The following is an 8156-nucleotide window of genomic DNA, read 5'->3' as shown; positions in this document are numbered from 1 at the left end:
TTTATATTTGACATTATTTAAAATGAAGCTCAGTAAAAGTTTCTTTCTCCCAGAAATTGAAGATAGAGTTGCTGCTTGCTTCACTCCATGTAAAGTTAAAAGTAGTTTCCACCTTTACATCTCTTAAAGAAGCAAATCTGCCCCTTGCAAATACTAAATATCCAATAAACATGGATCACATGAATGTATGAGGAGGGGAGGAGTTGGTACCAAAATTTAGACCCTTCTCACAGTTAACACGAGGTCGAGAAGATGTCCCAAGGTCCTCCTGTGATGTCCTCATCCTAGAGGGTACCTGCTTGTTGAGAATCAGCTCTAGTCTCCTGGAACTCCAGATCTACCCAGAGAACATCCTGAATAATCTTCAAAATAATGAAGAAAAAAGGACAGAACCAGAGGTGTGCAGAACACACCAAGTCCCTGACTAGATCCTCAAACAGAAGGTAAAGAATTCAGATAACACGGCCTCCCCAGGCCTGAAGAGATAGCTCAGTGGTTAACAGAACTGGTTGCCCTTCCTGAGGACCCCAGGTTTGATTCCCAGCACCTTATAGTGGTTTAAAACAGTCTGTAACTCAAGTTCCAGGGAATATGATGCCCTCTGGCCTCCAAGGGAACCAGGAACACACATAGTGCAGAGATACACATGCAGGCAAAATGCACACCCAAAAAAAAACAAAAAAACAAGAGGAGGAGAAGCAGCAGGATGAAGAAGAAGAAGAGGAGGAAGAGGAAGAGGAAGAGGAAGAAGAAGAGGAGGAAGAGGAAGAGGAAAAAGAAGAAGAAGAGGAGGAAGAGGAAGAGGAAGAAGAAGAGGAGGAAGAGGAAGAGGAAGAAGAAGAAGAAGAAGAGGAGGAGGAGGAGGAGGAGGAGGAGGAGGAGGAGGAGGAGGCTGGCGGGGTGGTAGGGGAGGACGGGAGGGAGAAGGGAGCTGAGATTATGTAAAACAATCTTGTTTCTAATTCAAATAAAAAAATCTGAAAAAAATAAAGAAGAAGAAGAAGAAGAAGAAGAAGAAGAAGAAGAAGAAGAAGAAGAAGAAGAAGAAGAAGAAGAAGGGGCTGGAGAGATGAGAGATGGCTCAGAGGTTAAGAGCACTGGATGATGTTCCAAAGGTCCTGAGTTCATTTCCCAGCAACCACATGATGGCTCACAACCATCTGTAATGAGATCTGGTACCTTCTGGCATGAAGAGACACATGCAAGCAGAATACTGTATGCATACTAAATAAATAAATATTAAAAAAGAAGAAGAAGAAACGATCTTTCCTAACTCAGCTGCCATATACCAGCCTGCTGGAGAAGCTGTACCATAAAATATGTAGCAAAAGACTACGATACTGACGTCATCCTGCATAGCATCAGTGACTTCCTGTAGCTCAGTCCAAGGGCTATTTAGAAAGTCTACCTAAGGTCATCAAGGCACATCATTGTGCCTTTCCTGTGGTCAGAGAATACTTGCTTTCAGCTGGGAGAAAGGTGCAAGTCTGTATTCTCAGCACAAGTTCCAAATGTGCCTAGGCTAAATAGTGAGTTCCAGGACAGCTCTTGCCGAGGGCCCATGTTCAATTCCCAGCACCCATATGGTGGCGCACAACTATTTCTAACAGCAATTCCAACGGATCCAAAATGCTGGCTCCTGGTGGGGCACAGATGTAGAGGAAGACAAAACACTCACATGAAACAATAAAGTGAACCTTAAAGCAAACAAACAGCAGGCTTGGTGGGGCATGGTAATCCCAGCACTCCTGAAGCAGAGGAGGAAGAGGATCAGAAGCTCTCAAGGTCATCCTTGGTGATGGGGCAAGTTCAAGGTTAGTCTGAGATGCATAGAACTGTCTGAAAAAAAGACTGAGAAGAGCACTGGGCATATAGCTCAGTGGTATAGCATTTGCCTAGTCAAAAAAAAAAAAAAAGAGTAAATTAACATGTAACTAAGTACTTCCTCATATTGTTCTTTTCCAAAAACTGACAGTATGTGTTGTGGAATATTTGTATACTGTGTGAAGATTTATTGTTGTGATTGGTTTAATAAATAGTGGAATGGCCAATACTAGGCAGGGAGAGGTTAAGCGGGATTTCCAGGAACAGAAAGGACTCTGGGAAGAAGAGAGGCAGAGAGATGCCAATGAGACTCTAAAGAAGTCGGACATACAGTACAGAGCAGAGATAAACAGACCACAAGGCAAAATGTAGAGTAAAATATAATGGGTTAATTAAATTATAAGAGCTATTTGGGAGAAAGCCTAAGCTAAGGCCAAGCTTTCATATAATAAGTCTCCATATTGTTATTTGTGAGCTGGAGGCCCAAAGAAAAATCCGTCTACAAATATGATTACTAGAACACTTATTATTGACTTATTGAGATTTTTATTTATTTATTTTTAAAGATTTTATTTATTTATTATGCATACAGTCTTCTGCCTGCATGCCAGCAGAGGGCACCAGATCTCATTCAAGGTGGTTATGAGCCACCATGTGGTTGCTGGAGCCATCTCTCCAGCCTGACTTATTGAGATTTTTTTGTTTGTTTGTTTTTGTTTTTGAGACAGGGTTTCACTGTGTAGCTTTGGAGCCTATCCTGGCACTCGCTCTGGAGACCAGGCTGGCCTCGAACTCACAGAGATCCGCCTGCCTCTGCCTCCCGAGTGCTGGGATTAAAGGTGTGCGCCACTAATGCCTGGCTGACTTATTGAGATTTTTAATGTGAAATTTTAGTTAGTGTGTTTTAAAATTTTTATGTTCTAAAGATTTATTTTATTCTAAATTACGTGTGTGTGTGTGTGTCTGTCTGTCTGTCTGTGGGTACATGCACCTGACTGCAGCTGCCCTCAGAGTCCAGGAGAGGGCATCAGATCCCTGGAGCTGGAGTTACCAGCAGCATAAGTTGTACATGGGTACTGGGAACTAAACTCAGGTCCTCTGCACGAATAGTGCTTGCTCTGCGTTATCTCTCCAGTCCCATAGATGTGCTTTATACTCATGATTGTATGGACTGCCACTTGAAATAGTATGTCTAATTCCTTTGAGATGATAAAAGTCTAAGGAGATTAAATACTCTGTTTCAAAGTTAGAGCATTTCTTGGAATGTATAAACTGTTAGCTTGTGTACTGTGTTTTTTTTTTCTTTTTTTAAAGATTTATTTATTTATTACACATGCAGTGTTCTGCCTACATGCCAGCAGAGGGCACCAGATCTCATTACAGATGGTTGTGAGCCACTATGTGGTTGCTGGGAATTGACTCAGGACCCCTGGAAGAGCAGCCAGTGCTCTTAACCTCCGAGTCATCTCTTCAGCACCTGTTTTGTTTTTTCTTATATTTATTTCAAGTGCATTGGTATTTTGCCTGCATGCATGTCTGTGTAAGGGTGTCAAATCTTAGTGTTACAGACAGTTGTATTACGATTAAAGTCTCTTTATTCAAGAAGACACCAGGGCAAAGCACAGGCCAGAGCTAGGTTAAGAGCCCAGCAAGCGCGGCCAGAACAAAAAGGCCCGGGTCCCCACGTGCAGCCCCTTAAGAAGCTCCCTTATGTCACCCCGGCTTTCCTTCACCACGCCCTTATGGGCGAGTCCCGGGTCCACCTGGTACCTGTCCCAGGACTATTGGGCGGGGCTAGGGTGTCTCCCTACACAGTTGTGAGCTGACATGTGGGTTCTGGGAATTGAACTGAAATTGAGCACTGAGCCATGTCTCCAGCCCTTGTTTACAGTGTGTTCGTGTGCGTGCGTGCGTGCGTGCGTGCGTGCGTGCGTGCGTGCGTGCGTGCGTGCGTGCGTGCGTGCGTGTGTGTGTGTGTGTGTGAGGGTTGAGATTTGAGACGAGGTCTAACTCTGCTCAAGCTGAATCACATCCACCACAATCCTCCTGCCTCAGCCTCCTCAGTGATGGGATTACAGATGCCACCATACCTAGCTATTTTTACTCTGGTGTGCGTGCGTGTGAGTGTGCGTGCGTGCGTGCGTGCGTGCGTGCGTGCGTGTGTGTGTGTGTGTGTGTGTGTGTGTGTGCTCGCGCGCGAGAGAGCATGCATGTAGAGGACAGCCCTTCAATGATATTCCTCCAGTGCTGATCATCTTAATTTCTCTAACGTTGTGTTTGTGTGTGCATGTTTGTGCACTCATGTGTACATGTGTGCATGTATGTGTGAGTATGGAGACTAGCGGTTGACATCAGGTCTCTTCTTCAGTGACTCTCCACCTATTTCTGAGACAGGGTCTCTCACTGAACCCGGAGCCACCAATCCAGGCTGGCCGGTGAGCCCCAGGGACCCTGTCTTCCAGCACTGAGATTACAGTTAGTAGGCCACACCCACTTTTCTGTGGATGTTGTGGATGCTAGGGACCCACATTCAGGTCCTCACCCTTGAGCAGAGATTGACCAACACAGCGGAGACCTCCCCAGCCCCTGCTTCTTTGCAGTTTGTTCTGAGTCAGGATTATTTTATCAATGACCTGGAACTCACCAAGTAGGCTGGGCTGTCTGTCTGGTCAGCCCCAAGGATCTACCTGTCTGCCTCCCCAGCTCTAGGGTTGTAAGTATGTGCTGGTACATCTGGCTTTTTTTTTTTTTTCTGTTTTTTTCTTTTTCTTTTTTTTTTTTTTTTCTTTTTTTCTGTTTCTCTGTGGAGAAACCTGGTGTTTTAAATGAGGGTGCTGAGGCTCAAACTCCAGTTCTCTTACTTCCAGACAAACACTTTACCCACTGAACTATTCTCCCCCCACAGCCCTAACTTTATCATTTTTTAAATGCGTTTTAGATGCCACACACTGGAAACACTTGTTATATACTCAGCCAGAGATTCCCAAGATAACGTGCACCTAATGAAGACTCCCAGTGGTCTGACAGAGGTACATTCAATGACTTGTTGCAAAGGAAACCACACACTGAAGGAACCATGGGCTGTGTCACCAGATACCAGATGAGGGAAAGTTATTTATGTTTTCGGGGGAAAGAAACAGTGGTGGGTTTCACCTCTTTGTTTTGGCTTGTTTTCTGCAGGACTGTGGATCAGCCCTTAGGGTGAGCCTGCCAGGTGAACACTCTGCCACCAAGCCACATCAGTCCAGAGGCGGTGTTTTGATCTCTTCGAAGCACAGTGGGCTGTGTAAAGGGATTATCAGCAGGTCTGAGCTATCAAGAGGGCTCAGGAGCCTGTTTCCTTGGAAACAACCATGTGCAGATAGATGTAGGATGCTGTCACTGGAAACCTTATCTGGAGCTCTGCACCTGTCTTAGACTCCCAGGATGCTCTTCTCTGTCCAAATAACCCAAACCTTCCAGGTAAGAGTAAAACGTTCCGTTTGTACAGATATTCTAAACAACAAAACTTCTGACAATCTAAGACTTTAGAGAGTAAGATCTCTCAGCATTAGTCCTTTTGTTAGTTAACAAAAACAACAACAACAAAAACAAAAAACAAAAAACAATCTCCCCAGTATTCCATTAAGATGTGATTTGCTTTTTTGTACAGATAAGAGAACTGGCATGCTCAGAGATTGTGGGTACTTGCCCAGTGTCATACAGCTAGCTGTTAAATGGCAGGCAGGATTCATACATCCCCTGTAGCCCAGGATTACTAGCCCTGCCGAAAGATATGCAAACATGTGTTCTTAAGCCAGCTGTGGCTCACAGCAGCATATTCTAGGACTAAATAGTATTTCTGGGGCTTTGTTTTATTGAATTAGAACAGTTTTGCAACGAAATACAGATGGGAAGTACTCAGTTCAACGTGTCCAGTTGTTCACTCCTGTACCAGACAAACCGATAGATACAGAATCCTTATCACCCCACGAAGTTTTAGCTTTTGCTGCTTCCAACTAATTGTCCTCCACCACCAGGTGTCACTTTCTGATTTTATAGCTTCATGTTGCCATTATCATAACACATCTGGTGGCTCACTCCAAGCATTTTTCTCCTATTTTGACAAGTTGGGTTTTGTTTGTCTCTCTACGTAGCCCTGGAACTTGCTATGCAGATACGGTTCAAGGGTGGCCCCAAACTCACAGAGATCTGCAAGCTTCTACTTCCCAAGCACTGGGAATGCCACCACAGCCCAATCTATTTTGACAAACATTCATGGTTATTTGTTTAGGGGAAACACTTATGATGTTACATTAGTCTTAGTATTAGTTAATATCAGAATAGTGACCAGGGCTGGGGTAGAGCTTGGCGGCAAAGCATGGGAGGAGAGGAGAGAGAGCAGGGAAGAGGGCACACTTTTAGGGAGAATAAACTATAAAATCTTGGAAAAAAGAAGAAACATAAATCTGGGCTTGGTGCATGATTTTACCCAGCACTCAGGAGGCAGACGTAGGTGGATCTCTGTGATTTCCAGGCCAGCCTGGTCTACAGAGCAATATCCAGGACAGCCAGAGTTGTTATACAGAGAAACCATGGAGAGAGAGAGAAAGAGAGAGAGGGAGAGAGAGAGAGAGAGAGAGAGAGAGAGAGAGAGAGAGAGAGAGGATATATACAATATTTTTTTAAATCAACAAGGACTGACAGTTTCTAGCAGTGTTGGGTCTTCAATTGGTCCAAGTTGAGAACAATTACAATTAATTCTGTGGCAAATTAATTAACTATAAAGAATTAGCTAAAAAGAAAAAATAACCAGAAAATAAAGTTCTGTTTTGTTAGATTTTAATTTTTTCTTGCAAGACAGGGTCCTTTGTGTAGTCCTGGCTGTCCTGGAACTCACTTTGTAGACCAGGCTGGCCTCGAAATCACAGAGATCTGCCTGCCTCTGCCTCCCAAATGCTGAGATTAAAGTCATGTACCACCATGTCCAGTTTAGGTTTTAACTTTTAACAGGAAGGTTGGACTGCATTTTTTTTTTTTTTTGAGTCAGGGTCTCAGTATGTAGTCTTGGCTATCCTAGAACTTGTGATATAGACTAGCCTGACCTGGAATTCACCTGCCTCTGCATGCATGCACCATCCTGCCAGGCTGAAAGTCTCAGTTTGAAACCTAAAGTGATTTCACCTAGTCATACCTTAGGCTCCCAAGAGCTGGGATTACAGGCGTGAGCCACCTTCCGCAGCTAATGGTAAAAGTTTAATTTACTGGAAGTAAAAAAGTGGCCAGAAATGGATATTCATCTTGATGGTAGAGCAAGGGCCTAGTATACACAAGAACCAGTGGGGAGGAGGGGGCCAAGGGGGGGAGGAGGAACAAAGGGAGGGGGAGGGTAAGGTTCATTCTAATTTATCTTTCTACCACCTTCCCTCTCAAGTAACAGACAGAGGTGGGGCTGGAGAGATGGCGCAGTTGTTAGGACCACTGGCTGCTCTTCTGTAAGACCCACGTACAAGTCTCAGCACCACAGAGCCTGTGACTCCAATTCTGGGGGAATCTGAGGTCCCCCTTCTAATGCCCTCTTGTGGCCACTTTGGGCAACACACACACACACACACACACACACACACACACACACACACACACACACACACACACACACACACACACACACACACGGTGCACATATACACTCACAGGCAAAACATCCACATATATTAAGTATTTTTTAAAAAGAATCAGAAGATAGGGTGTGGTGTGGTGTGGTGTAGAGGCACACTCTCTGAGTTCGAAAACAGCCAGGACTACACAGTGGGAGCCTGCACAGGAAATGTTGGTTCTGTGGAAGCATGAATACTTACAGCTTATACAACTGAACAAACATTGTGTAGAGCATTGTCCTAAGATGTCTATGTATGTTACTCCATCCTAACTATAACCTTAACAGACAGACAAGTTTGAAGCTAAGGCAATCTGACTTTGTAGCACAGTACAATCACAGTTTTACTGTTGTTGGTAGTAGTGGTATTGTCTTTTTGAGCCTGGGTCTATGTAGCCCAGGCTGGCCTGAAACTCATAATCCTCCTACCTTAGCCTCCCGAGTGCTGAGATTACTAGCATGTGCCACCACACCCAGCATGACCTCACTTTTCAAGCAAGATTGAAAATATGTGGGGATAGCCCTCTAATGGCTGAGAAACAGAGAAGTCAATTCCAGTGGTAACTTAAAAAAAAAAAAAAAAGACCTACTTTTGAAGCTGTCAATCAATTTTAGAACTTAATCTTACAAGCCAAGGTCAGTGTGGGAGCTATTTCTAAGACAGACACCAGCAGTTAGTTCTCTCTCTCTCTCTCTC

This window comes from Cricetulus griseus, chromosome 2 (genome assembly GCF_003668045.3).
Source record: "Cricetulus griseus strain 17A/GY chromosome 2, alternate assembly CriGri-PICRH-1.0, whole genome shotgun sequence".
NCBI lineage: Eukaryota > Metazoa > Chordata > Mammalia > Rodentia > Cricetidae > Cricetulus > Cricetulus griseus.
This window is presented reverse-complemented; position numbering follows the sequence as displayed.